The following is a 16,857-nucleotide window of genomic DNA, read 5'->3' as shown; positions in this document are numbered from 1 at the left end:
CCAAGAATGCAACATCCAGAGATAAGGAAAACATGTATGAAACACGCTGGCTAGGTCCTTGTTTCTCCAAGAATGAGATGTTCAACATTTGTGTTCGAGTCCACCGGTGATGAGGGAATGTAAACCTGGGAAACTTGTGGGGTTCCTCCGCTGGGATGCAATGTGGGGCACATGCATAAAAGACTCTATCCACCCTGAGCAGCTTTCCTGAGACTTGCAGGTCTGGCTTGCCCTGAATCCTAGCCTTCTGTCTGTTCTTTCCGTCTACCCATAAGGAACACATATGCTCAGCCTGACTAGTGTAAGCGCTCTGTCTCACTGGAAATGGTACAGTTTCTGGAGCCCCTTTAGCTCCTCCCAGCTGTCCTCCTGGTGCTGGAATGGCTATAGGAGCTGGTTTTACTCTCAGCCCCTGACAGACTTAAAGACCTTTGCAACACTGACCTCCTTGGTAGGGAAAAGGAATTGATGCATGTTGCACCCCTAATGTGTGACATGACAGGTACTTGAACAGGTACCTCCCACGCTTCACCATCTCTATCTTGGCTATCCTAGGAATCCAATCCCCACTTTATTGAGAAAGATGGCCATGTTCTGAGAAGCTAAAGTCATTTGCCATCAGTGGTAGAATGAGCGTCTCCACATGAAGTCCTCCGATTGCATCCCCTAAAGCTGCCTCCCAGGGAAGGTGGGCCTGGAAGAAGGGGCAGACAGTTGCTGATAGCAGGCACCATGCTAAGTATTTCTTCACTGGGTGTATGTGTTGCTTGAACCTGGAAAATATGTGTTCCAAACCACCTGGGCTACCTGCTGTCTGTGTCTTTTGAGCCATCACTGAAGTGCTACATAAAGTGAGTACAATGATGTATCTACCCAATTTCCTCTTCAGGTTGGCCATGCTGGGTGAATTGGCATGTAAGTGACTAAATATCATATAGAGGAGTTTTCATCAACTCTCTGCTGAGATTTGTCATGCAGACCTGGAAAGGACTTCACCCCCAAATCTTACTCTCACACAGTGCCATAGCTTTCCCTGGACCTTGTGAATGGTGTTGAAGGCTGAGATGGGAAGGCATGGGCAGATTTGGGCCCAGAGGCTGTCTCTCTGGCTCCTCCTTCAGGGCCCACACCCACATCAACCTTTTAGGGGCACTTGAGGGAGGTCATGGTGGCCACCAGGGAACTCCAACATGGAAGGTGCTCTTGGAACAACCTGGGAGGCTGAAGCAGAGCAGCTTGAAAGCCATGATGGGATGGTCTCTCTATTGTTCCATGTCCCTGGAGGTGCAGTAGGGGCCATGCTGGACCTTCTCAAAGTCCTCTTTAGCCATGCTGGAAGATACAGGTCCGTGATGAGGACCAGGTTGTAGTCAAATTTTGCTAGCATAGTTTAAAGGAAAAGGGAGAGTTGGGATAAATGTGAAATGGGTACAATGACAAGTGAGGCCACAAGGCATGCATTGTGAGGTCAGAGAGCTGGGTGATTCCTTGCAGCCCTGGAGTCTTGGCTTCCCCAACCACCCCGTGGCATGTGGAGAAAATGACAGCGTGCACTCAGATGCTGAAAATGTCAGAGAAGGGCATTTGCTGAGTACCTGTTGGGCACTGTGAATAATGTTGCTGCTGTTGCCGTTAGAAAATTGACTTTTTCTTGTTACAAGCATAAAAAGTGTTCCTGCTTGCTCAGAAACAATCACTGCTAATACAGAAATGTATGTTTCCAGATAGTTTCCTATTTGTATATGGTTATTTGTTTAAAAAAAGGGGGGGGGGCGATATCACATATGTAACCTGCTTTTTCCTCAAATTAATTTATTACAATCACTTTTCCAGCTCACTGGACTCGTTTTTACAATGCCTTCACAATGACTGCAGTGTTTCATTCTATGGATGGCACACACTATTGGACTCATTTCCACTGGCTGACTACATAAGTGGTTTCTGATTTTTCTGTTAGAGTGCTATACGATAAAACGTTAGAGACTAGATTTCCAGGACTAACCAAACAACCTGTGAGGTGAGCCTTACCACTCTCACTTTACAAATTATGTATTGGAAAGTGTGTTTTAAGCTATGAGGCAAACCTTGAACACGTACATCCCTCACAAACACTCATACAGTGTAATTCCAAGCAGTTCTTAACATAATGGTGTAAGAATATGTCTATTTTCCATCATGAGAGATACTTACAAATTATAGTGGATTTAAAAGCAGATTAAAAACCTTGCATATAATATGACAATCTTTCATTAAGAAAATATATCTGTGGCCAGATGTAGTGGCTCATATCTGTAATCCCAGCACTTTGGGATGCTGAGGCAGATGGATCACCTGAGGTCAGGAGTTTGAGACCAGCCTGGCCAACATGGCAAAACCCCGTCTTTACTAAAAATACAAAAATTAGCCAGATGTAGTAGCCCCAGCTCCTTGGGAGGCTGAGGCAGGAGAATCACTTGAACCTGGGAGGTGGAAGTTGCAGTGAGTTCAGATTGCACCACTGCACTCCAGGCTGAGCCACAGAGCAAGACTTTGTCTCAAAAAAAAAAAAAAGTGTATCTTTGTGAGCATGTGTGATTATGCTTGGAATAATATGCAAGAGAAAATAATGCTGATATGTAGCAGAGCAGGATTGTAAAAAATGTTTTCCTTTGTGCTTTCTGGCATTTTCTAAATATACTGTGCAAATAATTTATTCTCCAAAAGGAAAAGCAACAAAGCTACTTCCACACACACACTTGCATGCATGTGTGGATATGTGAATGGACTTTCTAAGTTGGTGTCGGGGCCATTCCACTCTTCTTTCTTTCCCTCTGTATTTTGCTGTTTTGTTTACTCAACAGCTTTACTGAAGTGCCGTTTGCATCAAATAGTTCACTAATTGTAATTGCAGTTTGAGATGTGACAGATATACACAGGCATGAGGCTACTAATACAATCCACCAATATGGGTCATGATGGAGAGCACTTCCATTCACCATACAAAGCTCACTCTGGTCTGTTGTCCATCACTATGTATTCACAGCATTGATCAGGGTAGTAGTCACTGACTTGATCAATACTTTTCACATGGGCTGGTGGAAAGCTAAAATCAGTCATCTTGCTGTTTATTTTCTGTTTGCGGTGGGGGAGAGACGCCCTCACCCGGAGGCAAGTGGCCACCAAGTCTGGGTCCCTCCGCCACCTGCGGAAAAATCCCTTCCAATGCCTCCGGAGGGGTGGATGCCTCCAAGAAGCTCCATGTTCGGACTTCGCCCCTTCCCAGGGCTGTACCCGTCTGGCTCTGAGAAAGCGCCGGCAGGCGGACGGGGAGCGAAGGGGAACCGGGACCTTTCATGAGCTTCTGCTAAGCACCAGGAGTTCCGCCGAGCACTTTGCAAGTCCTGAGAAGTTTAGAGAATAAAGTTTTCTTTTGCTAGGAAAAAAAAAAAATTATTTCATTTTCTCTCTAATGACTTAACTCTACCTCTCAGTTTTGCTTTCTGTAAGTAGGCATTCCAGGTTTTCAAGTCATTTATCTTTATTACATAGAGTCTTAAAACCACGTGACAGTATCCCTCCATTTTCCTTTCCTGGCTTTTAGGCTATAGTTTTGATACATTTAACTCCTACATTGGTTTTAAATCCCATAAAGTTACTTTTTCTTAAGACATTCAATTATCTTTCAAAGGTGTTTAAAAATGAGACAGTATGTTTTGTCACATACATTACCACTCATCCTTTTGTTCCTGGGTAGATCCAGGTTCCATTCTATATCTTTTTCCTTCTGCCTGAAATACATTAGCATTTATGATAATGCAGATTTGCTGGTGAATGTCTGAAAATGTTTATATTACTTCTGAAAGATATTCTGCTTGTTATACGAGGCTAGGTTAATTTTTTAAATTTTGTTTTGCATTTTAAGATGTCACACTCTTGTCTCCTGATCTGCTTAATTTTAAGTTGAAAAATGTTTTGCTTTTACCTCTTTGTAATGTGTGAGAAGCCCGTTTCCAGCAAATTTGGTTGCTTTAAGATTTTTGCTTGATGACTGATTTTTTTCAACGATTTGAGTGACATGTCTTGGTATCTCTCCTCTTGCTTTGGAGTCCGTCAACACTCTTTGGGTTGATGGTTTTCATCAATTTGGAAAATTGTAGCCATTCCTTTTCACATATTGTTTCTAGCTTCTTCTAATAACTCCAATTGCATTTGTTAAACAACTTCCTGTTATGAAAAGGCCCTTGATCCTGTTAACTTGCTTCCTGCGTTTTCCCTCCCTGTGCTTCACTTCGAATAGTTGCTGCTGTTTTGTATTTAACCCCACTAGTTGTTTCTTCTTCAGTGTCCATTCTGTTCATTCCAACCCATAGTTTTCATTTCAGATACAATAGTTTTCAACTCCATACTTTGTAGATACATTTTTAGTATATCTTCCACTTCTCTCCTTATCCATGTTATTCTGTCTTCAGTCCGTGGCACAATCTAAAATAGCTGCTTTGATGGCCTTACCTGATCATTCCATCATCTGTTACTCTTGTCTGTTTCTATTGAAACAGATTGAATTTTTTCCCCCCTCAGGCTTGATTATATTTTCCTGCTTCTTTACCTGCTTGGTGAGTTTGAGAGCTAGACATTGCTTTGATGCTGAATATTGTGGTATACCTTTAAATGCTGTTCGGCTTTTTTCTGGGATTCAGTTACTGTGCTGATCAGTTCAATCCTGTCAAAGCTTGCATTCCAGCTTTGTAAGGACAGGCCCGACTCAGCCTTTATGCTAGAGCTAATTTACTTGCACCACTAAACCAATACCCTTCGGAGGATGCTTCCAAATGCCCCAGGTATCTTTCCACAGGGGCTACTGGAAACATAACCTATTCTCAGACCTGTCTGAATTCCAGGGATTGTCTGCCCTTCTGATTTCCTGGGGATCCTTCTCTGATCTCTTTGCACAGAGCCTCAAATGCCTTCCCAGATCAGAATCCGCCAGAACATCGGAGCCCCCTCTGCAGACCTCTGCCATTCTCTTCCTTCTGGAGTTCTGCCCGCAGGTGCATTTCCCTTCACCTCCCAAACTCCTTTCTGTGTTCTCAACTTAGCGTGACTGCCAGATGCTGTCTGGATGCCCCTTTCCCTTTCTGCTGCCTTGTATGTTCATTTGTCTAGCTGTTGAAGGTGGAAAGTAAACATTTTTAAATCATGTTAACATCTACGTTCTGTAAAGCAGAGCTAAATCCTTCCTTTAGAAGAGTTGATCATTAATAGAATTAGTGTTTTGAGTGTGTTTACTCAGTTATTGAATTGAAAGATAATTGAGTTTTCCTTGACAAGAAAGCATATCCTTTTGTCTTGGGGACAATAATTTTCCAGTGCTTTCAGGGTAATTGTGGCTGATGACCTGGCAAGTTCCACATGTGAGGGCTATGTAATCTTAGAGAAAATTTGCTTTAAGCCTCCAAAGGGTTCGTGAGTTTGGGAACCCCCCTTATAGACAAACAGCTTTTTAGAGTTTTTAGAAATGGTTTCCTGAAAGCCCAGGAATGGCCTAAATTGTGAGTGTGTTAGAATAAAGTGTGATACGGCAAAACTATTCCTTAAAGAAGCCAATTGGGCATCCTGGTCTCTGACCCCTGCGCTGACTTCAGGGGTTATTTGAGTTTCAAAAATTCATGGTATCCCTCTGAGAGACCAGTATCTCCCCTCTGAAGAAGGCAGTCTCTACCATCCTTAAAAGTACATAACGCTGTGTCCACACATCAAGGTGTGAAGGTCTTGTTCTCTAAATTTTCTTGTAAACCTGAATAAGAAGTCTCCTCATAGGTACAAGAGGATGTTACAGATTAAATTGTATTTCCCAAAATTTGTACCCCGAAGCCTTCATCCCCAGTACTCCACAATGACTTTACTTGGAAATAGGGTCCCTGCAAATGCACTTAGTGAAGTTGAACTCCACTATGACATGGCGGGCCTCTCATCCAATATAACTGGTATCCTTATAAAAAGGGGGAATCTGAGCACAGACATCCACAAGAGGAGAACGCCATGTGAGGGTGAAGGCAAAGATCTAGGTGATGCTTCTATATGCTAAGGAACGCTAAAACTTGCACAACACCAGAAGCTGAACAGTGAGCAGGGAACCGACTCTCCCACAGCCTCAAGGGAAGCAAACTTGCTGCCACCTTCAGTGAGACACTTTCTGCTTTTTAAGCCACCAGTTTGTGGTACTTTGTGGCAGCCAAGGAGACTAATGCAGAGAGATGTTCATAGTGTAATGTAAATCTCACCAGCTAGATGCCTGTGAGGCTCAAAGAACAATGCGTCATCATGTCATTTATTATCAGAAAATTGTATACATCATATACATAAATGTGAGGACTTTGCATTTTATTTTGAGGCTCCAGCATACTAGGCTGAACTTGAAGAAACATTAACCTGAGTTCCTCACCCAGTTTTTTGTGTAAATTAATAAGCATCTCTGCACTTCCCTAAAGTGGGGAAAACAATGTCAAACTGAATGTTGTCTTAAAAAAAGAAATCTTGTGAGAGAGCCCAGTGACCTCCTCCCACAGCCCAAGTGCCTCCGAGAGTCCCCACATGTGCGTTTCCTCCCACAGTGGATTGGGGCTGCCTCCCTGAACCAGTGGGATGCAGTGGAGGGAGCACCTTGCCACTCCCAGAGCCCAGCCCATGAGAGGCATTGCAGCTTTGCTTGTGCTCTCTTGGAACTCAGCCCTGATGCCACCTTGTCATGAAGCCAATCCAGTCTACTGGAAGATACGCAGCTGCATGGAGGAGAACCAAGGGGTGCAGCCAACAGCCAGCACCAACTTCTGACATGGGAGTGAAACATCGTGGACCTTCCAGCCCAGTTACCCCTCCAAAGCCACAGGATTGAGCCCAGGAAAAAACAGCAGATAAGCCAGCCAACACAGAGAACTGTAGGAAATAAATCTTGCTATTTCACATGCCTGCCTCATATAGGCACGTGCAATAACAAGGATCATTTACATGCTTTCATAATGCGATATTATAGGCATATAAAATACTTACGCTACATGCAGGGAGATGCCCCTTCCTCCCAGCAAGTCAGTCCCATAGCCCAACAAATTCCTCCCGCCCCAGACTGTCAGGAGAGCCTGCCATCTGAATCTACCCTGTCTGCCAAGTTCCAATGTGTAACACAGTTCTTAGCAAAACACCATTTGATTTGGGTTTTGTTATGTTTTGTTTAAAGCATTCTCCCAAATCCACATGCACACAATTGGCTGGGGTTTGTCAAATATCTACTGGATCCAAGCTCACAGCCTCTGTTATCCCACTCCCCATCTGGAAGGCAGATCTGTACATCAGCTGGCTGAGTTCTGTCCCAAGAACATTTCTCTTTCTATAGCCTGGGTTGCTTCTGCGGGGATGATGCCTCCAGTTTCTGGGCTTGGCTATAAACATTACAGGGAGGCTTTATTTGGAATACCTTCCTCTAAGTAGATGTGACTAACTCCAGGGCAGTCATCTGAGGCTTGAATCCCATGGCATTTATCTGCATCTTGAAGAGCCAGCAAGGTACCTGGTCCTGGCCTCTGCCAGAGCCCCTAGCACACACACTGCCAGGATTTATTTCTGTTGTCCCTTCCAGCATTTGGTTTCTTTGAGGGCAGGGACTCTGCTCCACCAGGACTGATACGACGAGAGCTCAAAACAAAGCTCTGCCCCTTTGTATTAATGGGAGGAAGGGAGGGAAGAGACAGCAAGGAAGGAAGGAGGGGAAGGAGAAGGGAAGGAATGGAAGAAAGTTTGGCCCATTCAGAGAAACAGAATGACGAAGGTTATCCAGCCTCCCAGTATCCTAGGATGCACTGCTGTATTTTCTTTTTTTTTTGAACAAAAATAGCTTACACTCAGTAATTGCTTTTCCATAAACTTAACTATGTATTTTATTTTGTTTGCTTGACATGAATCATCTAAGTTAATTCCCAATCCCACCTTAGGAGGAAAACACCACTATTCCCCTCATTTGATAGCTGAGAAATACTTAATGGTTTAACTGAGTGAAATAATCAGGCCACACAAACCTAGCAAGCAGTAGAGGCATCACGATTTGAACCCAGGAAATGGAAAACCAAAGCCCCTGCTCTTCATCAGTGGGGGCTCCACTGCATGCCATCTTCTCTGCTTAAAGGGACACTTTGTACACAGTAATGTTTTTCTCCAAAACATGGTAGTTTGTATCAAAATTTCAGATAAACTTCTATCGCTAGAAAGATAGAATGAACATAATTTTCCCTTTTCCTGTCTCTTAGAAACCCTGAAAACCCTGAATGTTATATATAAAACAAAGGAAGAAAATTGGAGCCTTGTGACTAAGGCAAGAATGTGACAGTAAGGTCCCTGGGTTTTCATTTTGCCTCAAAAATCTTAGACCAGATATGGGAGAAACTGGCAACTCAGAAATACCGTCAAATAGATACAAAAAGAACTCGACAACAAAAAGGCCCATTCTCTCTAACCTGATGACAGGCCAGAGGCAAGCTAGCAAGCCAGAAAACTGCTCTTTTCCAGCCAACAACCACAGGAAAAACTGTAGCCTCATGTCTGCTCCTGCCTGCAAAGTCAAAAAGGAGAACCTAAGTCCCTTCTTGCCAGGACATAGAGGATTGGGGTGCTTCCCTGCTTCCTCCCTGCTCCCTACCAGGGTGGGGTCAGGGGAGGCCAAGCAAGAAGCCAAGGCTCTCATCCCCACTGGGCAGTAAAGACCCCCCTCAGTGTCAGTGGAGACCATGTGGGGAGCAGGTATGTGTCCCACAGAGTTTAGAGGTGCCATCCCCCTTCGTAGGAGCTAGTAAAGAGTTTGCAGACATGAGACCAAAAACATGAACAAACTGATGCATGGGCACTATCAAAATTAATAACTTTTACTCTAACCAGCCTGGGGGCAGCACAGGGAGACTTGGTGTCTTCAAAACAAAGACAAAAATCAAATTTAAAAAGTTAAAAGATTAGCCAGGTATGGTGGTTTGTGCCTGTGGTCCCAGCTACTCGGGAGGCTGAGGGGGGAGGGTCACTGGAGCCTCGAGTCTTGAGGCTGCAGTGAGCTGTGACTGTGCCACTGTACTCCAGCCTGGGTGACAGAGCAAGATCTTATCTCAAGAAACAAATATGTAGGCCAGACGCGGTGGCTCACGCCTATAATCCCAGCACTTTGGGAGGCCGAGGCGGGTGGATCACGAGGTCAAGAGATCGAGACCATCCTAGTCAACAAGGTGAAACCCCGTCTCTACTAAAAATACAAAAAATAGCTGGGCATGGTGGTGCATGCCTGTAATCCCAGCTACTCAGGAGGCTGAGGCAGGAGAATTGCTTGAACCCAGGAGGCGGAGGTTGCAGTGAGCCGAGATCACGCCATTGCACTCCAGCCTGGGTAACAAGAGCGAAACTCCGTCTCAAAAAAAAAAAAGAAGAAACAAAAACGTTTGCCAAAGACTGTTAAAATGATGAAAAGACAAATGACATACTGGGGAAAAAAAATATTTGCAAACCACGTATCTGCCAACAGATTCATATCTAGAGTACACAAGGAACACTCAAAACTCGATCGCAAAAACAAATAAGCAATCCAAGTAGAAAACAAGCAAAATACATGAGGAAATACTTCCCCGAAGAGGAGGTACAGATGGCAAACAAGTGAAAAATTTCAACATCATTAGCAATTAGGGAGGCGGAAATTACGAGCATGGTGAGATATCGCTACACATTCGTTAGGCAACTTTACAAAAGTGACACTACCAAATGCTGGAAAGGATGCAGAGAAATTGCTGATGGGAATGTAAAATAGTACAACCAATAGTACAACCATTACAGAAAAGAGTCTTACAGATGCCGGAGAACCTAAACGTACGCTTACCCTGTGACCCAGCAGTTGTACTTTGGAGCATTTATCCCAGAGAAATGAAAAGCTATGTCCACACACAAATCCGGACATGAATGTTCACAGCAGGTGTATTTGCAATATCCAAAAGCTGGTAATAGCCAATCTCCTTTATAAGGTGAGCAGTTAAACATTATTTCATCCATACCATGGAAATCCACTCAGTAGAAAAAGAGAAAACTATTGATATATGCATGGATTGATTTTGCTGAATTAAGAAAAAAGCTAACCTTGAAAGATTTCCTACAATATGATTCCATTATGTAGCATTCTTGACAAAATTATAGAGATGGAATTATTGGTTTCCAGGGGTTAGAGATGGTGGAAACAATTATCTTTAGTCTTCCATTTTTGAATTATTCTATGAGTTAAGTACTATTATCAGTATTTTAGAGAAGATAGAGTGACTCAGGTTACATAACTTCCTCAAGAAAACAGCTAATGCAAAGCCAGGGCTGGCTTGGACCTGCCTGCTTCCCAAGCCACATGTGATGGAATGTACCCCCCATACTTGGGATAACCCATGATTGATGGAGAATCTTTGTGACGGATACATTTATTTCTGTTTAATCGGCAACCCCAGGGACCAGTCATTGCACCACTAAGTCCCCTAGCAGTGAGGAAACTTGCCCAGGAAATAAGGCAGGAACTGGATTTTGAATGCAGATGAAACTAACACAACACACTTCATACAGACATATGTCATGCTCCACACTCTCAGGACAAGGGACAGTTGCAGGAGATGGGGTGTTGGAAGGGGAATGTGGTTAGATTGTGTGAATCCGTTTCTGGAGCGAGGTTCACAGGGGAAGACAACTTTGGGGAGGTGGAGTAAGATCTCACGAGGAAAGAAACAAGATTTTCTGGGGATCGTGTCCAAATGAAAGACTGACATGGCATTCAATCTAAGAAGAGACTGTATTCATATTAACTATGACTTAGAAAAGCCTGTGAGTGATAGGGGTACTACTTAGCAACATGATTGTTTCTGCGCTCTAATAAAAATAAAGACAACTAGACCACTCTATCACGAATATTTCAATGGTACGTGAAGCATGCAGCAGAGACCCTGACGCAAACCAGGTACTCAGGAAATGAGTTTGTCAGGTCCATCTGATGAGTCCATCCGTCCATTCATTCAGTACAGCTTCAGGTAGTCATGATAAGCACTGGGTATGGGGGTGGGGGGGTCATTGGAGAAAAGAATCAGGCTTGTCCTCAAGGACTCCTCCCCACCTTCCCCCAGGTTGCAGCCCAGCAGGTATGAGCACCACATTCCATTCCCTCCTGAGGGCCAGTGGGGGCAGAGGCTGGCGTTAGGGCAGGGAACACCTTGGACTACTTGTGGGGGCAGAGGTCTGGCACTGGTCCTCCAAAGATATTGAAGTCATTTCTAGGGTTCCTTCTAGAAGTTAGCCCATTGCCATGGTTGCCAACATTCATGGTACAGGAATCTGGACAAGGAGGAGTAATGAGCAGAAAGCAATTTGGAGAGACTGAGATTCAGCACACTGCAAAGGCAGCTTGGGCAGAGTTCACGCTCTGTCTGACTCAGAGGGCCTGGCTGCTCCAGCTACACATGGGCACTGAGTGAATGAGGCACTGCTGATGTGTTACTGGGTGATGCTCAGGGTCAGAATTTGGTTGTGACATAAAAGCATGCTGTGTCTGCATCTGGACCACTGAGCTCTGCCTTTCTATCACAGACCCAGGCTGTGAGCTCTGCCACAGCCCAGCTGAGCTATCATAATGCAAACTTCCTGTGCTGTGTCCAAGAGATGAAGAGAGGGCTAGCTCGCTCAGCTTGGGTAGGCAAAGCTCTCTGCTCAGGAAGAACTGCAGAATTAGGGTGAAAAGATTGGATTCAAAGCTGGCTCTATGTGACTTTGGGCAAGCCGCTTTAATTCAATGAACATTTGTTAAGCACTCACAAGCAATGTTTTAGGCACTTTCCAAGCCATCTGATGTCTAAACTAGAATGTGGGTGTATGAAACCAATGCCAGCTCTGTCGTGTACTAGCAGTGAAAACTTAGCAAGTCTTGGAAACTCTCTGCACCTCTGCTCCCTCACCTGTGCAATCAAATCCTAAGCTACCTCATAGGGTTGTTGGGGGGCATTCAACGAGGCATCCCCCAAGAGCTTAGCCAATTGCCAGCACACCTAAGAGTTCCATCTCTATTGCTTCTATTACTATCTAGTCCTCAGTTCTTCACCTGCATAGTGTGATCCATATCCCCAGCCTCACAGGTTCATGAGGGTTACATGAGATAATGAAAATGAGGGTGATTTATAAAGTAATATATGTTATGTGATGGTTCGCTGTCTTTGTCATAATGGGACATTCAGAAGGATATCAATCTGACCACCTATCCAGGCAGGTGGTGGTAGTGAGAAATCCAATGCTTTTCTTTTTTTCCACTAATTTATTTATGCAGTAAATACAGGCCCATACCATGTGCTGGCACACTGTACAGGGCACTGCGTACACTGAGCTTGAAACCCAGTGATGGAGGCAAATGGGCAGAGTAATCATTAAATATAACAAAGTATATGCTCTGCTAGAAGATGGGACATGGTGCAATGGATCCCAAGAGAAGGATTTTCAAACCCAGGCCAGGGAGATGAGGAAAGGCTTCCTGAAAGAGAGATGGTTAAGCTGAATTGACAAAGATGGGTGAGAAGCAGGCAAGTGGGAAAGCATTGTCACCAGGAATAACCTGCTCCCCTGCTAAAATCCTCCATTTAACCAACAGTCCCCCAGAAGTAAAGGCCACTAGGAGATGTCCCTGAGGACAAGCCTGATCCTTTTCTTCAATGACCCCACCCCACCCCTATACCCACTGCTTATCATGGTTACCTGCAGCTGGACTGAATGAATGGAGGGATGGATGGACTCAAATGAACAGGCACAACAGAAAAACAAGATTTTTGACCCTCAAGATCTGTCACCATTGTGAAAAATACAACCAAATTAGCAAAGGGAACTAAGCTGGCTTGAGCATCTTGGCAGCCTGTTCTTCATTCACTGAGTGTCTGTAATGAACAACATCCGAATGGGGTAAAGATAGTATTGTTTCTTTTCCCGGGTTTCCTCATACATCTCTTACCCCAAAATAGCAACTACCCAATAGCCCCTCAGTCATTCCACGAGCATGGACATGGATTTATGTTGAGAAGCATTCAAGAGGGGACGTGAGTGATTATGAGGGTGCTTTGGGTTTGAGTCTGACCAGATAATTTTGCTTGAAATGTCCAAAAATCTTTCTCAGTGGTGGAATTGGAATGGGCATTTTCAAAGCATTGCGGGGTCCCAAATTCACAGGGAATAGAGAGGCCCCCAAAAGGTGGGTGCAATGGATGAATGCTGATGTGACCCAGAAATTCATATGTTGAAACCTAACCTCCAAGGTGATGGTGTTAGAAACCTTTGCGAGGTGATTAAGTCATGAGGGTGGAGGGCTCAAGAATGGGATCAGTCCCTTATAAAAGGCCCCACAGTGCTAGCTCATCCCTTCCACCATGTGAGGAAGCTGCTGGAAGGCACCAACCATGAACCAGAGACCAAATCTACCAGCGCCTTGATCTTGGATTTCTGCCTCCAGAACTATGATCCGTAAATTCCTGTTATGTAAAACCATCCAGTCTATGGTACTTGGTTATAGCAGCCCAGTAGACTAAGAAAAGTAAACCCAGGGAAGGTATAAGGCTGGATGCTGAAAAGAGATGAGCAGAGCCATTCCCCACATTCCATCGTCTGCCAGGAAATTCCTGCACATGTCACACAGGCCTTAACAGTCCTGCCGTTTTTGCTTAGCACTTCCCTGACCCCATCCCTTTCTGTCCTCTCAGAATTTATCACTCCTTCATTTTCACTTTTATATCAGAAAGTGTGGGCATTGGAGCCAGAAACGCCTGATATCCTGTCCCAAATTGTGTCCTCCACAATGTATATGTTGAAGTCTTAACCCCCAGTAGTACCTCACGATGTGACCTGATGTGTGAACAGGATCTTTAAAAAGGTAATTGAGTTTAAATGGGATCATTAGGGTAAGCCCCAATTCAGTATGACTCGGTCATTATAAAAAAGGGAAATTTGGGCATAGAGACAAACACGCACAGAGAAGAAGGATGTGAAGAGACAGAGGGAAGACACCATGTAGAGACAGGATTGGAATCATGCCTCTATAAGCCGAGGAATGTCAGATTGCAGAAAACAATCAAGACTGGGGAGAATGGGGATCAGATTCTCCCTCACCAGCCTTGCCGACACCCTAACCTGGAACTGAGGCTGGACACCAGTCCTAGCCCTGAGAGCTATAAAACAATACATTTGTGTCTAAGCCTCCCAGTTTGTGGCATTTTTTTTTTTTTTTGCAACAGCCATAAGAATCTAATATACCTAGGTTCAGTCTGGACTCTGCACTTGACCAGTTATGCTCACCTGGGTAACCTATTTCAACTCTCTCAAACTGGCACTATCCAGTAGAAATATAATGTGAGTCACATATATCTTTAAATGTTCTAGAAGCTACATTTAAAAAGTAAAAAGAAGTGAATGTAACTTCAGCAACATATTTTATTTAACTCAGTATGTCTAATAGATTATGTGAACAGGCAATTAATATAAATGTTAATAAGTTATTTCACATACATTTTTGTTCCAAGGCTTTGAAATCTGGCATGTATTTTATAACTTGAAGCACATCTCAATTCAGAATGATCTTATTTAAATACTCAAAAGACACATGATATGCGCTGCAGCTCTGACCTTTAGTTCCTGTATCTGTGACATGAATATAATAATACACCACTCATGGAAAAAATGGTGCCTTCCAGACTCTAGAGAATGTCCTAAGAGTTGGCTATGTGATGTGTAAGCAGACTGGCTTACTGAGGCATCTTTAAACTGGAGTTCCCAGAACCTTTGGAAATGGTTTGCAGAGTTATTCGAATACTCTCTTCTCCTGCAGCCATGAGGATGAAAGCTGAGGAGCAAGCACAGGACTTAATTGTAAGAGTAGCAGAGCTTGGACGGGTACGGTGGCTCACGCCTGTAATCCCAGCATTTTGGAAGGCTAAGGCAGGGATTTCACATGAGATCAGGAATTCAAGACCAGTCTGGGCAACATGGTGAACCCCCCTCCCGCCTCCGACCAGCACCCGCCAATAAAAATAAAAAAATCAGCCAGGCATGGTGGCAGCCACCTGTAATCCCAGCTACTCAAGAGGCTGAGGCAGGAGAATTAATTGCTTGAACCCGGGAGGCGGAGGTTGCAGTGAGCTGAGATTGCACCATTGCACTCCAGCCTGGAGGATAAGAGCAAGACTTCATCTCAAAAAAAAAAAAAAAAAAAAAAAAAAAAAAGTAGCAGAGCTCCAGAGGAGTTTACATTCTCAACCTTGGGAAGTCTTTTACAGCAATGTCATGGCCAGGATTAAGAAGTGGAAATCTACACCATAATATGGGACACAAAAATCTTGGTTAATACACATAAGTCTTTCAACTCAAAATTCCTCAAAACCTCTGCACCGCCACACTTGTTCCCTTCTCCCTATTAAAGGATTGAAGATGCAATGAAACATGTACCTGGCTTCCCCTGAGGGCTGCCAGACTGATAACTAGGGTTAAGCCACAGCATAGCAGAGCTGGAAGACTACTGCATCTGCTAGGAATGGAGGAACTGAGCCCTAAACCCTTGCAGCTCCTGCTGGCACGTACTGGCAGGAATCAGGAAGACATCACGGAATTGGTGCTGAATCAAGGAGGCTAAAACGGAAGCCTGGAGAAGAGGTGATAAGCATGAGTGGACTTAGTGTGAGGAGCACACTGGCAGGGACTCCACATTGCCAGCATGACTCTTGGACCCTTGAAGAAATAGGTGTCCACAATGAAGCAGAAAAGTCATGGCAGACCAGAATTTAAAACTCAAAACATAATAGATGTTGATGGGGATGTGGTGAAAAGAGAACACACTGCTAGTGGGAATGCAGACTATACAACCACTATGGAAAACACTATGGAGATTCCTTAAGGAATTGACAGCATAACTATCATTTGATCCAGCAATCAAGGGTCTGAAGACCCAGGATTTTCTCATATAAACATAGAAATAGAAAATCAAAACAGTTATAGTTATTCCTATATATAATCATAAATAATCATGGCTATTCATATGTAATCATAAATATATACATATGCATATATAATCTTTAATCTTACTAATAAGTCTCAGGTCAAGAAGTTTGGGACTGAAGTGGCATTGGAAAAGAGGTGACCCTAAGGCAAGATGCTCTAAGCCCTTTGTCACGCCCACATAAGGGCTGCTGGAGGACATCTTGGCTGTGCGACAGTGTCAGCGCTGTGAAAGCACCTGCTGTTTAGCCAGCTAGGGAAGGAGACGTCCAAGATGTCCACGATATCTTCTTCCTCGGGAGAGTAAGTAGAAAACTCCGCTCTCCCAAGCTCTTGTAGTAGGCCTGACGGCTGTCATGGAGACCCACAGACATCCAGGGACTGAATTCTCTCTATGTGGTGCTGTGCTTCAGTGGTCACGTTCCATGGCTGCTTTCAAGTTTTGCTTCTGCACCTGGTTCCTCTTTTTCTTAGAAGATAAGAATTTAAAGGTAACATAAATCTTAGTGACCTTGTTATTTCTTGAAAAGTATGAAAAAAGTGCTAATGTCTTAGGTTTTCTCCTTGCCTCGGCTTCTTCAAAGTGGTGGATCCCTGGGCACAAACTGTTTTCTCTTTCTTTGTGTCGTATTTCCACTGTTTCTTGTCTCCACACCAGCAGAAAGGGACTCACAGGACATTGTAGGGCTGGACCCTACAGTACCCAAAGGAAAATGAGGCATTACACACAAAAAAGACACTTGCACACACACATTTATAGCAGCACAATCGCAACTGCAAAAACATGGAACTAACCCCACTTCCCATCAGCCAGGAAGCGGATAA

The sequence above is a fragment of the Callithrix jacchus genome, chromosome 16 (assembly GCF_049354715.1).
Source record: "Callithrix jacchus isolate 240 chromosome 16, calJac240_pri, whole genome shotgun sequence".
In the NCBI taxonomy this organism is placed as follows: domain Eukaryota; kingdom Metazoa; phylum Chordata; class Mammalia; order Primates; family Cebidae; genus Callithrix; species Callithrix jacchus.
This window is presented reverse-complemented; position numbering follows the sequence as displayed.